The sequence below is a fragment of the Rattus norvegicus genome, chromosome 4 (assembly GCF_036323735.1).
Source record: "Rattus norvegicus strain BN/NHsdMcwi chromosome 4, GRCr8, whole genome shotgun sequence".
NCBI lineage: Eukaryota > Metazoa > Chordata > Mammalia > Rodentia > Muridae > Rattus > Rattus norvegicus.
The window spans coordinates 26,008,027-26,026,016 of NC_086022.1; the positions used below are offsets into that span (position 1 = coordinate 26,008,027).

The 17,990-nt window shown below is 41.7% G+C and overlaps 1 long non-coding RNA gene across 1 annotated transcript in view; it reads left to right on the top strand.

Annotated features, from left to right (window-relative positions):
• LOC134486666 (uncharacterized) overlaps nucleotides 1-15,433 on the top strand; it is a 25,225-nt gene extending 9,792 nt beyond the window's left edge. The window contains exon 3 of the long non-coding RNA XR_010066009.1: nucleotides 15,018-15,433. This is a non-coding gene — a long non-coding RNA (uncharacterized LOC134486666). The remainder of the gene's footprint in view (nucleotides 1-15,017) is intronic.
• Nucleotides 15,434-17,990: the final 2,557 nt, after the last annotated feature.

Genomic DNA, 17,990 nt, shown 5'->3' on the forward strand with positions numbered 1-17,990 from the left:
TGACCCAGGGCTCCTACTGCATATGCAGCAGAGAATAGCCTTGGTGGGGCACCAGAGGAAGGGGAAGCCCTTGGTCCTGCCAAGGTTGGACCCTAGTGCAGGGGAATATGGGGGTGGGCAATAAGGAGGATGTATAGGGGGAATACCCGTATGGGGGAGGGGGAGGGGGAGAGGGAGGGGAGGGAATGGGGCTTATGGACAGGAAACCGGTAAGGGGAATAACCTTTGAAATGTAAGTAAAGAAATATATCTAATAAAAAAATTTTAAATTCAACAAAAAAAAAAAAAAGAAAAACAAAACTCCTTTCTCTACTCTAAAGCTAGAACCACATGGCTGAAGTTGCCAGGTTCTGCTGCTTACCAGGGCTAGAACATGGTCCCCTTGTTCAAATACATTTTCACTGTTTTTGGTGGTTTCCTTCACTGCCTATGAATTTAGGTGTCCTAGAACTCACCCCGCAGCCCAGACTAACCTCTACTGAACCTGGAACTTGCCTCCCTGGTTTAAATATGGCTGCACCACCTTTCTGTTGTTGCTAGTTTCCCTCGCTGCTTAAACTTTTCTCCAATTCCCTTTCACAAGTTGAAAGCTCAGCTGGGTGTGTCTTTATCTGGGGCCACCACTACCTTTATTTCATTTAGCATCAGGCTTTTCTTTAAACACTTTAATTTCCTCAAGCTATGGACTTAGCTCCATTAATAATTCCTGTTACTCCTTTCCACCCAAAACTGTACATTTTCCCCCCAAACAGTGTATTTCTTTCATTGCTCAGCTTGCTCCTTTCACTATTGATCTGCATGGGAGAGACCACTAACAACCACGCAACACAGTCAATACTAGGCTACTTTTAAAATCTCCTCTGTCAAAGCCATTGATCCAAAAAGTCTTCAATTTAGTTTCAGGCAGATTTTTTAGGACAAGTACAGAAAGCAGGCACACTCTTTGTCAAAATATCACTAGAATGGTTTCTAGGCCATTTACTAATATTCTTTCCCTCTGAAAACTCTTGATCTGGATTCCCACAGTCGACATCACGCTCAGCACCACTGTCTTCTATGCTCTTACTAGGATGGCCCATTAATCCCTGCTTAAAGTACCCACCAGCTTTTCTAGCCCGGAGTCTCAAAGTCTTCCACATCCCAGCAATAAACACCACGGTCAGGCCTGTCACAACAATACCCTAGTCCCTGGTACCAACTTCAGTCTTAGTCACAGTTCTAGTGCTGTGAATAGACCATGACCAGGACGATTCTTATAAAAGAAAGCATTTAACTGGGGTTCGCTTACAGTTTCAGAGGCTTTGTCCATTATCATCATGGCGGGCAGCATGGTGGTAGGCACGTGTGGTCCTGGAGACGCAAAGACAGAGAGAGCAACTATGGTCCTGGTTGGGCTCCAAACTCAACTCCAATTTTTCAAAAACAAATTAATGATAATGCATACAAGTGAACTTATTACTACTCCATTAAATCATTTTTAAACATTAAAAAAAAAAAAGAGAGAGAGCACCCCTAATGACACACTTTCTCCAACAAGGCCATACCGCCTATTCCTTCTCTAATAGTTCCACTCCCTAACGACTAAGCATTCAGATACATGGGCCTTTGGGGATTCTTTTTCAAACCACCAAGATGGATACTTAAAACAGCATGCATTTTTTTATTTGTTTCATTTTAGGAGATCAGAAACTAAGAAATGGAGCTAGGGGCCTAACGTCAATGTCAACAAAGCTTCTTTCTCTTTGGAGGTGCAGGATGATCCTTTTACAGCTTTTAGACTTCACCTACCTGCCTTCCTTGTTTTGTGCCCCAACCCCCATCTTCAAAGCCACCAATCGCCGTTTGGCTGTATGCCGACTGCTAAGCTTCGACTCTGCAAGGGCCATTCTTGGCTGCCAACATGACACACCTAGGAAGAGAGAATCTCAGTAGAGAAATTCCCTCCATTAGACTGGCTGTCTATGGGGCATTCATAAAAGACGTCTAGCCTACTGTGGATAGTACCAGCCCTGGGCAAGTGATCCTGGTTGCATAAAGCAGCTAGGTGAACAGAAGCAGACAGCAGGCCAGCAAGTAGTGACCATCCACGGTCTCTGCTTCAGTGTCTGTGTATAAGTTCCTGTCTTGAGATCTTGTCTTTGTTTCTCACCATGATGGACTGTGATCTGTAAGCTAAAGAAATCCTTTCCTCTCAAGTTGCTTTTGGTCAGTGTTTTATTACAGCAGAGAAGCAAACCAGGTCAGGGTCAGTTAAGCACAAACATAAGCCAATCTGTTAGCCTTGCATTTTTGTGAAAATACTTTTGCTATGGTAGATTACTACTCTGTTGGCTCCTATAAACTACTCAGAATTTAGTCGTCCCACTGACTAGCCACCATGATGTTCACCTGATTTACAGTGCCCAGTGCTAGTTGTGTCGTCTGTTATTGCTTCCCAGTGCCCCCTTTCACTGTTTATCATACACAGAATGAAAATGGGCGAATTCTGCTTAAGGATACATATTATAAATCACTAACACTGAATTACTGCTCATCCATATGAACACTGTAATGTAAGAAATGGAGCAATGTTGGGAGTTTATATTCAATATCAGCACCTCAAGTACTCTAACGAAAGGCTGTAGCCCATGTTTGAGCATCACCAAGAGTTCCAACAATCAAGCTTCAAAGGAACAATGAACCTTCAAAAATGTTTTACACTTTTTGTTCCTCCCTCCCTCCCTCCTTCCCTCCCTCCCTCCCTCCCTCCCTCTCTCCCTGTTTCTTTGTCTCTGTTTCTCCTTGTCTCTGTGTCTTTTTTTCTTTTTTCTTCCTTTCCTTTTTCTTCCTTTCTTTCTTCTATTTCTCTCTCTTTCTTTATATACATCTATTTGTATTTTTTAGGGGATGTTTCATAACTTCCAACATATTTCAAGGTATTCTGACATAATTTTGAAACAGCAACACACAATGTTAAATATTTACCATTAACATATATTTGGACTTGTTATATAAAAAACGCTTTTCTTCCTTGCTCAAGAAATAAGGCATGAAATTAACATCTGAGTGTCAATATATGCATTCTACTGTGTGAGACACTGTTGGTTACATTCCCCAATAACAAACACTTTCAACATGGTTTAAGATAGTAAACAGACAGACAAACACACACACACACACACACACACACGCGTGCGCGCACACACACACTTTAGACTGCATACTTTAATTCTGGAATTTTAGAATTTTAAAATATAATGGATATATATCCTACTGAGGGAAAGAATGACTGCAAACTCCACCTGCCATTTTCAGTTTTTACACAAAACATTTTTTTTTATTCCAAGTTTTTTTTTTTAACTTGAGTATTTCTTATATACATTTCTAGTGTTATTCCCTTTCCCGGTTTCCGGGCAAACATCCCCCTCCCACCTCCCCTTCCTTATGGGTGTTCCCCTCCCCATCCTCCCCCCATTGCCGCCCTCCCCCCAACAGTCTAGTTCACTGGCGGTTCAGTCTTAGCAGGACCCAGGGCTTCCCCTTCCACTGGTGCTCTTACTAGGATATTCATTGCTACCTATGAGGTCAGAGTCCAGGGTCAGTCCATGTATAGTCTTTAGGTAGTGGCTTAGTCCCTGGAAGCTCTGGTTGCTTGGCATTGTTGTACATATGGGGTCTCGAGCCCCTTCAAGCTCTTCCAGTTCTTTCTCTGATTCCTTCAACGGGGGTCCTATTCTCAGTTCAGTGGCTTGCTGCTGGCATATGCCTCTGTGTTTGCTGTATTCTGGCTGTGTCTCTCAGGAGAGATCTACATCCAGTTCCTGTCAGCCTGTACTTCTTTGCTTCATCCATCTTGTCTAATTGGGTGGCTGTATATGTATGGTCCACATGTGGGGCAGGCTCTGAATGGGTGTTCCTTCTGCCTCTGTTTTAAACTTTGCTTCCCTATTCCCTGCCAAGGGTATTCTTGTTCCCCTTTTAAAGAAGGAGTGAAGCATTCACATTTTGATCATCCATTTTGAGTTTCGTTTGTTCTAGGCATCTAGGGTAATTCAAGCATTTGGGCTAATAGCCACTTATCAACAAGTGCATACCATGTGTGTTTTTCTGTGATTGGATTACCTCACTCATGATGATATTTTCCAGTTCCAACCATTTGCCTACAAATTTCATAAAGTCATTGTTTTTGATAGCTGAGTAATATTCCATTGTGTAGATGTACCACATTTTCTGTATCCATTCCTCTGTTGAAGGGCATCTGGGTTCTTTCCAGCTTCTGGCTATTATAAATAAGGCTGCGATGAACATAGTGGAGCACGTGTCTTTTTTATATGTTGGGGCATCTTTTGGGTATATGCCCAAGAGAGGTATAGCTGGATCCTCAGGCAGTTCAATGTCCAATTTTCTGAGGAACCTCCAGACTGATTTCCAGAATGGTTTTACCAGTCTGCAACCCCACCAACAATGGAGGAGTGTTCCTCTTTCTCCACATCCTCTCCAGCATCTGCTGTCACCTGAGATTTTGATCTTAGCCATTCTCACTGATGTGAGGTGAAATCTCAGGGTTGTTTTGATTTGCATTTCCCTTATGACTAAAGATGTTGAACATTTCTTTAGGTGTTTCTCAGCCATTCGGCATTCCTCAGCTGCGAATTCTTTTTTTTGTTTTGTTTTTTTTTTGTTTTCACATTTTATTTTTTGTTCTTGGTGTTTTTATCACCACATATCAATCGTAGATGATAGTGGGTTTCATTGTGACATTTGCATATATGTGTTTAATGTATTGCCATCATAGTCACCCTCTCCAATTACGCTGTTGTCCTCCTCCTACTCTTTTTTTTTTCTTTTTTTTTTTTTTATTAACTTGAGTATTTCTTATATACATTTCGAGTGTTATTCCCTTTCCCGGTTTCCGGGCAAACATCCCCCTCCCACCTCCCCTTCCTTATGGGTGTTCCCCTCCCAACCCTCCCCCCATTGCCGCCCTCCCCCCATAGACTAGTTCACTGGGGGTTCAGTCTTAGCAGGACCCAGGGCTTCCCCTTCCACTGGTGCTCTTACTAGGATATTCATTGCTACCTATGAGGTCAGAGTCCAGGGTCAGTCCATGTATAGTCTTTAGGTAGTGGCTTAGTCCCTGGAAGCTCTGGTTGCTTGGCATTGTTGTACTTTTGGGGTCTCGAGCCCCTTCAAGCTCTTCCAGTTCTTTCTCTGATTCCTTCAATAGGGGACCTATTCTCAGTTCAGTGGTTTGCTGCTGGCATTCGCCTCTATATTTGCTGTATTCTGGCTGTGTCTCTCAGGAGCGATCTACATCCGGCTCCTGTCGGTCTGCACTTCTTTGCTTCATCCATCTTGTCTAATTGGGTGGCTGTATATGTATGGGCCACATGTGGGGCAGGCTCTGAATGGGTGTTCCTTCAGTCTCTGTTTTAATCTTTGCCTCTCTATTCCCTGCCAAGGGTATTCTTTTTCCTCATTTAAAGAAGGAGTGAAGCATTCACATTTTGATCATCCGTCTTGAGTTTCGTTTGTTCTAGGGATCTAGGGTAATTCAAGCATTTGGGCTAATAGCCACTTATCAATGAGTGCATACCATGTATGTCTTTCTGTGATTGGGTTAGCTCACTCAGGATGATATTTTCCAGTTCCAACCATTTGCCTACGAATTTCATAAAGTCGTTGTTTTTGATAGCTGAGTAATATTCCATTGTGTAGATGTACCACATTTTCTGTATCCATTCCTCTGTTGAAGGGCATCTGGGTTCTTTCCATTTTCTGGCTATTATAAATAAGGCTGCGATGAACATAGTGGAGCACGTGTCTCTTTTATATGTTGAGGCATCTTTTGGGTATATGCCCAAGAGAGGTATAGCTGGATCCTCAGGCAGTTCAATGTCCAATTTTCTGAGGAACCTCCAGACTGATTTCCAGAATGGTTTTACCAGTCTGCAATCCCACCAACAATGGAGGAGTGTTCCTCTTTCTCCACATCCTCGCCAGCATCTGCTGTCACCTGAGTTTTTGATCTTAGCCAATCGCACTGGTGTGAGGTGAAATCTCAGGGTTGTTTTGATTTGCATTTCCCCTATGACTAAAGATGTTGAACATTTCTTTAGGTGTTTCTCAGCCATTCGGCATTCCTCAGCTGTGAATTCTTTGTTTAGCTCTGAACCCCATTTTTTAATAGGGTTATTTGTTTCCCTGCGGTCTAACTTCTTGAGTTCTTTGTATATTTTGGATATAAGGCCTCTATCTGTTGTAGGATTGGTAAAGATCTTTTCCCAATCTGTTGGCTGCCGTTTTGTCCTAACCATAGTGTCCTTTGCCTTACAGAAGCTTTGCAGTTTTATGAGATCCCATTTGTCGATTCTTGATCTTAGAGCATAAGCCATTGGTGTTTTGTTCAGGAAATTTTTTCCAGTGCCCATGTGTTCCAGATGCTTCCCTAGTTTTTCTTCTATTAGTTTGAGTGTGTCTGGTTTGATGTGGAGGTCCTTGATCCACTTGGACTTAAGCTTTGTACAGGGTGATAAGCATGGATCGATCTGCATTCTTCTACATGTTGCCCTCCAGTTGAACCAGCACCATTTGCTGAAAATGCTATCTTTTTTCCATTGGATGGTTTTGGCTCCTTTGTCAAAAATCAAGTGACCATAGGTGTGTGGGTTCATTTCTGGGTCTTCAATTCTATTCCATTGGTCTATCTGTCTGTCTCTGTACCAATACCATGCAGTTTTTATCACTATTGCTCTGTAATACTGCTTGAGTTCAGGGATAGTGATTCCCCCTGAAGTCCTTTTATTGTTGAGGATAGCTTTAGCTATCCTGGGTTTTTTGTTATTCCAGATGAATTTGCAAATTGTTCTGTCTAACTCTTTGAAGAATTGGATTGGTATTTTGATGGGGATTGCATTGAATCTGTAGATTGCTTTTGGTAAAATGGCCATTTTTACTATATTAATCCTGCCAATCCATGAGCATGGGAGATCTTTCCATCTTCTGAGGTCTTCTTCAATTTCTTTCCTCAGTGTCTTGAAGTTCTTATTGTACAGATCTTTTACTTGCTTGGTTAAAGTCACACCGAGGTACTTTATATTATTTGGGTCTATTATGAAGGGTGTCGTTTCCCTAATTTCTTTCTCGGCTTGTTTCTCTTTTGTATAGAGGAAGGCAACTGATTTATTTGAGTTAATTTTATACCCAGCCACTTTGCTGAAGTTGTTTATCAGCTTTAGTAGTTCTCTGGTGGAACTTTTGGGATCACTTAAATATACTATCATGTCATCTGCAAATAGTGATATTTTGACCTCTTCTTTTCCGATCTGTATCCCTTTGATCTCCTTTTGTTGTCTGATTGCTCTGGCTAGAACTTCAAGAACTATATTGAATAAGTAGGGAGAGAGTGGGCAGCCTTGTCTAGTCCCTGATTTTAGTGGGATTATTTCCTCTGAATCTGTAGTTATGTCTCCCTTTTCATTTCTGATTTTGTTAATTTGGACACACTCTCTGTGTCCTCTCGTTAGTCTGGCTAAGGGTTTATCTATCTTGTTGATTTTCTCAAAGAACCAACTTTTGGTTCTGTTGATTCTTTCTATGGTCCTTTTTGTTTCTACTTGGTTGATTTCAGCTCTGAGTTTGATTATTTCCTGCCTTCTACTCCTCCTGGGTGTATTTGCTTCTTTTTGTTCTAGAGCTTTTAGGTGTGCTGTCAAGCTGCTGACATATGCTCTTTCCTGTTTCTTTCTGCAGGCACTCAGCGCTATGAGTTTTCCTCTTAGCACAGCTTTCATTGTGTCCCATAAGTTTGAGTATGTTGTATCTTCATTTTCATTAAATTCTAAAAAGTTTTTAATTTCTTTCTTTATTTCTTCCTTGACCAGGTTATCATTGAGTAGAGCATTGTTCAATTTCCACGTATATGTGGGCATTCTTCCCTTATTGTTATTGAAGACCAGTTTTAGGCCGTGGTGGTCCGATAGCACGCATGGGATTATTTCTATCTTTCTGTACCTGTTGAGGCCCGTTTTTTGACCAATTATATGGTCAATTTTGGAGAAAGTACCATGAGGAGCTGAGAAGAAGGTATATCCTTTTGCTTTAGGATAGAATGTTCTATAAATATCCGTTAAGTCCATTTGGCTCATGATTTCTCTTAGTCTGTCTACATCACTGTTTAATTTCTGTTTCCATGATCTGTCCATTGATGAGAGTGGGGTGTTGAAATCTCCCACTATTATTGTGTGACGTGCAATGTGTGTTTTGAGCTTTAGTAAGGTTTCTTTTACGTATGTAGGTGCCCTTGTATTCGGGGCATAGATATTTAGGATTGAGAGTTCATCTTGGTGGATTTTTCCTTTGATGAATATGAAGTGTCCTTCCTTATCTTTTTTGATGACTTTTAGTTGGAAATTGATTTTATTTGATATTAGAATGGCTACTCCAGCTTGCTTCTTCTGACCATTTGCTTGGAAAGTTGTTTTCCAGCCTTTCACTCTGAGATAGTGTCTGTCTTTGTCTCTGAGGTGTGTTTCCTGTAGGCAGCAGAATGCAGGGTCCTCGTTGCGTATCCAGTTTGTTAATCTATGTCTTTTTATTGGGGAGTTGAGGCCATTGATATTGAGAGATATTAAGGAATAGTGATTATTGCTTCCCGTTATATTCATATTTGGATGTGAGGTTATGTTTGTGTGCTTTCATTCTCTTTGTTTTGTTGCCAAGACGATTAGTTTCTTGCTTCTTCTAGGGTATAGCTTGCCTCCTTATGTTGGGCTTTACCATTTATTATCCTTTGTAGTGCTGGATTTGTAGAAAGATATTGTGTAAATTTGGTTTTGTCATGGAATATCTTGGTTTCTCCATCAATGTTAATTGAGAGTTTTGCTGGATACAGTAACCTGGGCTGGCATTTGTGTTCTCTTAGGGTCTGTATGACATCTGTCCAGGATCTTCTGGCCTTCATAGTTTCTGGCGAGAAGTCTGGTGTGATTCTGATAGGTCTCCCTTTATATTTTACTTGACCTTTTTCCCTTACTGCTTTTAATATTCTTTCTTTATTTTGTGCATTTGGTGTTTTGACAATTATGTAACGGGAGGTGTTTCTTTTCTGGTCCAATCTATTTGGAGTTCTGTAGGCTTCTTGTATGTCTATGGGTATCTCTTTTTTTAGGTTAGGGAAGTTTTCTTCTATGATTTTGTTGAAGATATTTACTGGTCCTTTGAGCTGGGAGTCTTCACTCTCTTCTATACCTATTATCCTTAGGTTTGATCTTCTCATTGAGTCCTGGATTTCCTGTATGTTTTGGACCAGTAGCTTTTTCCGCTTTACATTATCTTTGACAGTTGAGTCAATGATTTCTATGGAATCTTCTGCTCCTGAGATTCTCTGTTCCATCTCTTGTATTCTGTTGGTGAAGCTTGTATCTACAGCTCCTTGTCTCTTCTTTTGGTTTTCTATATCCAGGGTTGTTTCCATGTGTTCTTTTTTGATTGCTTCTATTTCCATTTTTAATTCCTTCAACTGTTTGATTGTGTTTTCCTGGAATTCTTTCAGGGATTTTTGCGATTCCTCTCTGTAGGCTTTTACTTGTTTATTAATGTTTTCCTGTGCTTCCCTATGTGTGTTCATGTCTTTCTTGAAGTCCTCCAGCATCATGATCAAATATGATTTTGAAACTAGATCTTGCTTTTCTGGTGTGTTTGGATATTCCATGTTTGTTTTGGTGGGAGAATTGGGCTCCGATGATGGCATGTAGTCTTGGTTTCTGTTGCTTGGGTTCCTGCGCTTGCCTCTTGCCATCAGATTATCTCTAGTGTTACTTTGTTCTGCTATTTCTGATAGTGGCTAGACTGTCCTATATGCCTGTGTGTCAGGAGTGCTGTAGACCTGTTTTCCTCTCTTTCAGTCAGTTATGGGGACAGAGTGTTCTGCTTTCGGGCGTGTAGTTTTTCCTCTCTACAGGTCTTCAGCTGTTCCTGTGGGCCTGTGTCTTGAGTTCACCAGGCAGCTTTCTTGCAGCAGAAAATTTGGTCTTACCTGTGGTCCTGAGGCTCAGGTTTGCTCGTGGGGTGCTGCCTAGGGGCTCTCTGCAGCGGCAGCAACCAGGAAGACCTGTGCCGCCCCTTCCGGGAGCTTCAGTGCATCAGGGTTCCAGATGGTCTTTGGCTTTTTCCTCTGGCGTCCGAGATGTGTGTGCAGGGAGCAGTCTCTTCTGGTTTCCCAGGCTTGTCTGCCTCTCTGAAGGTTTAGCTCTTTCTCCCATGGGATTTGGGTGCAGAGAACTGTTTATCCGGTCTGTTTCCTTCAGGGTCCGGCGGTGTCTCTGGCAGGGGTCCTGCCGCTCCCCCACGGGAGCCCAGAGGCCTTATACAGTTTCCTCTTGGGCCAGGGATGTGGGCAGGGGTGAGCAGTGTTGGTGGTCTCTTCCGCTCTGCAGCCTCAGGAGTGCCCACCTGACCAGGCGGTTGGGTCTCTCTCTCACCGGGTCTGGGAGCAGAGAGCTGCTGCGGGCCGGGATCCACGGGTGTGGGACTTCCGGTAAACACAGAACGTGCCCGGTCCTAGAGAAATTCTGCTTCCGTGTCCCAAGCTCACCAGGCAGCTTTCTTGCAGCAGAAATTTTGGTCTTACCTGTGGTCCTGAGGCTCAGGTTCGCTCGTGGGGTGCTGCCCATGGGCTCTCTTTTACACAAAACATTTAAGACCTATAGATAGGAGTATAATGGGATATAATTTTTCTGAAAGCAGAATATAGGACTGTATGATATTCTGAGGCCCCAGATATAAGTGCGTATGTGTGTATATAAGTGCGTATGTATGTATATAATGCGTATTTGCATGATCGTGCATGTCTATGGAAAATTCAAGAGAGTGCAAAGAATAAAATACCCCATAGCTTTCCATCCCAGAGAAAGTAAATCTTTTCTCAGGTACTTTTGTTTGCTCACCTGTAAGAGCCCAGGCAGCAGTGAGTTAGCTTGGCACTGTCATCCAGATATGCAGTGTGTCTCTACTGAAATGACAAGCTGAGCACAGCATGTGCCTGTAATCCCAGTTGCTTGGAAAGCTGAATCAGGAGAACTGCTTGGGACCAGGGGTTTGTCTTCTGCCTGGCAGCATTGCCTGATGCTGGTCCTTAAAAGCACAAATATAGTGCTGCACGCCCTATATTGAATTTTCATCCCAAAGCCAGCATTTATACAAAAGATAGCATTAACTAACTAGTGACAAAATAAATAAATACAGCATGTACACTTATACAAGCACACTGTCAAATATACCATTTATACAAGTTATACATCTGGATAATCTGGTTATTATTTTTAATATGAATGTTTCACCACGGCCAAGAATACTTTTGGGTTGCCAACTTCTTTGAGCTTCAATATCCATGGAAACATGAAACTGGAGAATTCAGAATTGCTTCACTGTGTCCTTCTTATCACTACGATGCCTGCCAAAGACCAGTGCTTATGAAACGCTTATTTGTATGACTTTTTACCTACTTAATCACACAATAGCTTCTATGAAACACAAAGAAAGAAAGAAATTAGAGAAAAAGGAAGTAAGCAAGAAAAATACTAAAAGAAAGAAAAATTAAGTGACCCTTGTACACACTAAATCAGAGTCCAAAGTACTTGGAATGCTGACAAGATTTGTGGCAGTCAGTGCTAATATGTGTATCAGTTTACCTACTCACAGCTGATGGCTGTCCCAGTTAGCCAACTCGACTAGCACAGGGATTCAAGAAGTAGCAAATGAGATATGTCATAGAGATTGCCAAAAAGAAAGAACTGTGAAAAAGCAGGTTGTACTGTCAGTCAGGTTGTGCCTGGTAAAGAAAAGAAGAAAAGGAGAAAGGAGGAGGAGGAGGAAGAGGAGGAGGAAGAAGAGGAGGAGGAGGAAGAAGAGGAGGAAGAGGAGCAGCAGCAGCAGCAGCAGCAACAGCAGCAGCAGCAGCAGTAGCCAGGGAGGTTATTCATGTGTGTTTGTAGAAAAGAGGCTGGAATCCAGGAGAGGGAGTTGCTTTCCTTTCTAAGGCTCTCTTCTAAGTTCTTGGTGTAGTTGTCAGTTACACTCTCACTGTTGTGTTTTGGACGTGAAATGTACCTTAAAGCTTTACGAATGGAAGTCTTCGTCTCCAATACAGGAGTATTCAGATGCAAGGTCTTTGAAAAGTGGCTGGTCATGAGTTCATTAATCATTACTGCTCATGGTAGAGTAAATATTTGAGATGATGGAAATTTGGGGTAGTGCATTACTCTGGACAGGTCAAGGAAGGGTATATACTGCCTGTAGCCTCTTCCTTTCTCTTCCTGACCACTGTGACGTGAGTAGCTTTACTCCATTACGAGCTCCTCACTTACAGTGATCAATCTACCTCCTCATAGACTCAGAAACATCAAGTGACCATCAACTGAGACCTCTGAAATCATGGACAAAAATAAGCCCTTCCTTACACATTTTCTCAGACGCTCCATCACAACAACGGAACACCAACCCAATTCTCCATATGTACTCTATTTTCCCAAGAGAACTCTGTCCTGTGGGAAGCGTTACAACGAACTCCACTGTAGGAGCAGAAACACCAGGTGTTTCTAAACTAAGGTCTGATAGATAGGAACAAGTACAGTCGAATTTACCTAAGGTAAATGGCTGAATGATTTAGTGCAAGAGCTCGAGTGTGTTTATGGAAGAACTAGAGTTCTAGACCTCTCTATAAATACCTTAATTATGCTACCCTGCCTCATCGTCACTATTACTGATGGTGATCAATTAGAATATTCTTGCTACAGACCCTAGAGACTCTCCAAGGTGTCTCTGGAGTCTGCTGACACTGATTCAGCCAGGCATGTGGTTCATGCTTATAATTTTAGTACCTGAGAGGCTCAGGGAGAAGGACTAGAGGTTTGAAGTAAAGTGAGACCTTGTCTTACAACCTACCTACCCAACCAACCTACCAACCAACCAACCAACCAACCAAACAAACAAACAAAACCAAATGATTTTGTGTTGGTGAGTCTCAAAATGCAGAAACGGAAGAAAAAATAGCTCAATACTTTACTTGGTATATATTCGCTTTAACAATGCCAGAGTAGTGTAAATGTTGAAACACTATTGTGCAAATTAAATATTAGAACAGTGCCATTATGCATTGTTTAATGTATATAGCCTTGCTACATAGCCCTAGATGGGCCTTGAATTCATTATCCTCCTATCTTGGACTCCTGAGTACTGAGATTATAGGCATGTACCTCCAGATTTATCTTATTATGTTTAAAACAGGATCTCACTATGCATCTCAGGCTAACTTCTGTCTTCTACACAGTCTAGCTTGCTCCCAAATTCATGATTTTCAGCTTCTTTGAGATTACAAGCCTAGATTACCATGTGTAATTCCTTAAGTTTCTTGGATGGTGTTAGTGTTTCAATATTACTTTATTTTTATTGATTTATGAGCTAGTCATTTGAACTTTTGTTATGAAAATTCATAAAGTTGCTAAATTTCTATTTCTAAGGAAAAGTTTATTAAGAAAGAGTCCTTATCTGAAGGAACTGAAGGGGTTTGCCACCCCATAGGAAGAACAATGATATCAACCCAACCAGACCCCCCAGAGCTCCCGGGCACTAAACCACCAACCAAAGAGTACCCATGGAGGGACCTGTGGTCCAGTCGCATGTGTAGGGGAATGCCAGGGCAGTGAGGTGGGAGTGGGTGGATGGCAGGGGGACATCCTCATAGAAGCAGGGAGAGGGGGGGATGGGGGAAGGGGATAACATTTGAAATGTAAATACATAAAATATCCAATAAAAAATTAAATGAGTCCTTATTTTTTCCTCTTTAATGTGCAGTTAGATGTAATGCTTCCTCAAAATCATCTTCTACCAAATGATAAACAAAGCATTGAATGGCTAATTTAGGAGCCTGGGAAGATGGTTCAGTGTTTTGTAGAAGCCCCTGCACAAGCAGAAGGATCCGCCCCCAGCCTCCCTCCATTCTGGCTGAGCACAGTAACATTCCTGTTGTTGCAGTCTCAGGAAGGAGAGGCAGAGGCAGGGAGTCTGGAGGGCTGGGAGCGAGCAAGACTAACCTTATCAGAGATCTCTGGGTTTGAATGAGAGATCCTGCTTCAATAAGTAAGACGAGTAAGGTGGAAGAGTGATCGAAGATAATTTCCAGCCTCGGGCCTCCACTTGGACCTACAACCATATGCATGTGTACCCACACAAATCTCTCTACACGTGTGAAAAACCCTCCATATCATATGCACATGAATACACACTGAAAACAAACAAACAAACAAAAACCAAAGAAACCATAAACTCATTCATAAACCTGTTTTCCAAAATTTGGGCAAAGGCATCTTTCAATGTTTTTTGTTTTTCCTGTAATGTATCGGTGATATAGAATATACCATTCTGGGCACTGGGAAGATAGTTATATTAGGAAACCATTCATTAAGCACATGGAATTGGCAGACCTCGGGATACAGCTGAGACAGTTCTGAGAGGAATTGTGTATATATCTAACCCTGTAGATTGATAAGTCAGAGAGGCTTCATAGACACGCCTAAGCTATATATCTCCAGTTTTCGGAAAATAAAAACAAACCGAATCTGAAAGCCATAGATGGTAAGTAATAATAGAGAAAATAATAGCAGACATTGATGAAGTGGAACCTAAAAGAACAATATTAAATATTTAAATAGTTGGTTCTCTGAAAACATAATTAAAGTAAGCGAAATAAAGAGAAGACCCAAAATTAATACATTTAGAAATAAAAGGGACAGGGAACAACAATTACCAAGAAAATGCAGAGGGTCCAGGTAAGGGAATACTCTACATGTTTACACTTTTAGAAACTGTGGAAAATCTAAAAGAAATGGATAGATTCTAGATACATATTGTTGATAAAGTTTTCAAAGGAAGAGACTGAGGGGAGGGAGATAAAAAAAAAGTCAGAGTCACATTATAGGAACCTATCATGAATTAACCTTCTCAATCCTTACTTAACCATACCTAATTCCTGTCTACTTTAGGAAGATCTGAGTTCCTGTGATCTACCAGAGAGTGACTGCTCCCAAGAACAATTTTCATTTACCTTTGTGCAAGGCCATATTTTAAATATCTAGCATGTATGGCTCCTGAATATGAAGCAATCGAGAAGTAGGGACCAGTTGTCTTCCAATCAGATTGCAACGTTGGACACTAGTGGAACTTAGGTAAAAACATTCCGGATACCTCAATCATAAAAACAGAGCCTGCGTGCTGTTTTCTGGTGTTTTGTGATGCAAAAAGCTAGAATAATAATGTTGCAGACACTGGGGAATATTTTCTAGCTAGTAGATAGCCCTCTCTCAGCCATGAATGTTTTCTTGAACGCTGGGACTCTTCTGTGATTCTGTCTCTCTGCAGCTTGTATCTCATTTGGCTGTTAAGAGCTAGAATTTGAGCTGTTGGCCTGTAGGTTCCTGTGTTGAACACTTCCTTCCCCAGCCAGAGGCTATTCTGGGAGGTGGTAGAAACTCTAGGATGTAGGACCTACTGAAGGAAGTAGGTCACGGGTGTGAATTTGGAGAGACGTCTCCTTCTACCCTTTTGTGTTAACCTCCTTGCTTCCTGTTACCATGTTTTCCTGCATTGACAACTACCACTACCATACATCCCAGGAACAAAGACAGATGACAATGCACTGAAACCATGAACTAAAGTAATTGTGTTTCTCTTTTATTTCTATTGGGTGTTTGTCACAGCAATTAGAAAAAAAATCAACACCTTGCCTTTCTGTTCTTTTCTTTTTTAAGACAAGGTCTCACTACGAAGCTTGCTGCCTCTGTCTCTCGTGTGCTGGTATTACAGGCACGAGCCACCACGACCCTGCTCACCGCTGAAGCTCCTGAAACACTTGTTAGCCTACACAGTCACAGTAACTCCATGTTGCAAAACACATGGAAAGCAGTGAACACAACAGACAGAAATGACAGGCAGTAAATCTGCATTCTACATCTTGTCAATAGAGCGGAAAATGTAAACTCTTTTGAATTTCTCCTGTCTCACTTACGAAATGAGGAAGGTTGTATTCCCATCTTTACATCTAACTTTACTTTTTGGGATTATCATTATATTATCATTATATATCATTATATATTCCTCCTTTTTCTTTCCTCCCTCCAAGCTGTCCCTCATACCTCTCCCTGACCTCCTTCAAATTTATGGCCTCTTTTAGAATTAATTGCTAAACATAGATATTGCTAAGCATAGTATTTCTCCCACTTTTGGGATTCCTCAGTTCTGTAGTTCTTTGTGTACAGCTGAGGCCTCTTGAGCTTCCCCTATCCATGTCAGCATGTCCACTTATGTGTTGTCCTTGTTCAGGTCATGTTTAGGCAACCTTGTTGGTGAGACTTCAGGGGGTGTAGCTCCTAGCATTTCTGAGTGACACAATCTCACAGAAAACTCTATGTTCCCCCATCTCTTACAATCTTTCTGTCTCCTCTTCTGCAATGATCCCTGAGCCTTAGGTGCAAGACTTATGTTGCAGATGCATCAGTTGGTATTGGCTGCACGACTTTGCATTTTGATTGGTTATGATTTTCAGTGAGGGTCTCCATCTGTTGCAAACAGACGTTTCCTTGATGGGGTGAGGACCCAACTTACCTCTGGTTATAAGGACAAATGTTAGAATATAGTTAGGGATTAATAAATGGGCGATTGAAGGTTCTCTTCCAAGATGACCTCGCCAGACTGGGTATGGCTGGCTAGCATCCAGTATCAGGCATGATTTCCCCCTTTTTGAGCAGGTCTGAAGGGTTGTAAGAACAATGAAGAGAGCTTTTGGTTATGATCCAGATATGTGTGCCAGTACTTCACCCTCAGGGTTTCTGTGCTATGCTCGCTGGCCATTGTTGTGATTCATATGGAACTACAAAAGATCCTGACTAGCAAAACAATCCTGAGCAAAAAGAAGAGTTCTGGGGGAATTACAATTCCAGATCTCAAGATATAATCTGCAGTCATAGAAATAAAACAATACGGTCCTTGCACAGAACTAGATATGCAGTCCAATGGAACAAAAAAAAAAAAAAAAAGAAAACTCAAACAGAGGACATTTAATATTTGACCAAGATGTCAAAAGCATATGCTGGAGAAAATAAAAAGCACCTTCGACCAATGGTGCTGGGAAAACTGGATGTGCACCTTCCTAAGAATGAGATTAAAGTTGTAGTTATCACCGTGCACAAAACCTGGTTCCAAATGGATCCAAGACCTAAGCCTGGAACTTGGAACACTGAAATTGCTGGGAGGAAACACAGGCAGTGCTGTACTCATCACAGGTGTAGGATAACACAGGCAGAGCTGTATGTGGCAAACGTAGGCAGGGCTGTATGCATTGTAGGCATAGGAAAGGACATTCTGAGCACTCAAGGATTAGGGTCAAAATGGATGAGTAGGACTTCATAAAATTAAAGAAACAATCAGTTGAGTAAAGGGGAAGCCCATGCACGGGAGAGAATCTTCACCTGCTAAGTACTTGACAGAGGGTTAATATCCAAAATATATAAGGAACTTAAAAAAATAAGTCAAAAACCTAAATGAATCATTTGAAAAATAGGCCTAGGACCTGAACATAGAAGAAGAGGAGGAGGAGGAGAAGGGGGGAAGGAGGAGGAGGATGGGGAGGGAGGAAGGAGGGAGAGAAGGAAGGGGAGAAAAAGAAGCAGCAGCAGCAGCAGCAGCAGCAGCAGCAGCAGAAGAAGAAGAAGAAGAAGAAGAAGAAGAAGAAGAAGAAGAAGAAGAAGAAGAAGAAGAAGAAGAAGAAGAAGAAGAAGCAGAAGCAGAAGCAGAAGCAGCAGAAGCAGAAGCAGCAGCAGAAGAAGAAGAAGCAGCAGCAGCAGCAGAAGCAGCAGCAGCAGCAGAAGCAGCAGCAGAAGAAGAAGAAGAAGAAGAAGAAGAAGAAGAAGAAGAAGAAGAAGAAGAAGAAGAAGAAGAAGAAGAAGAAGAAGAAGAAAGGG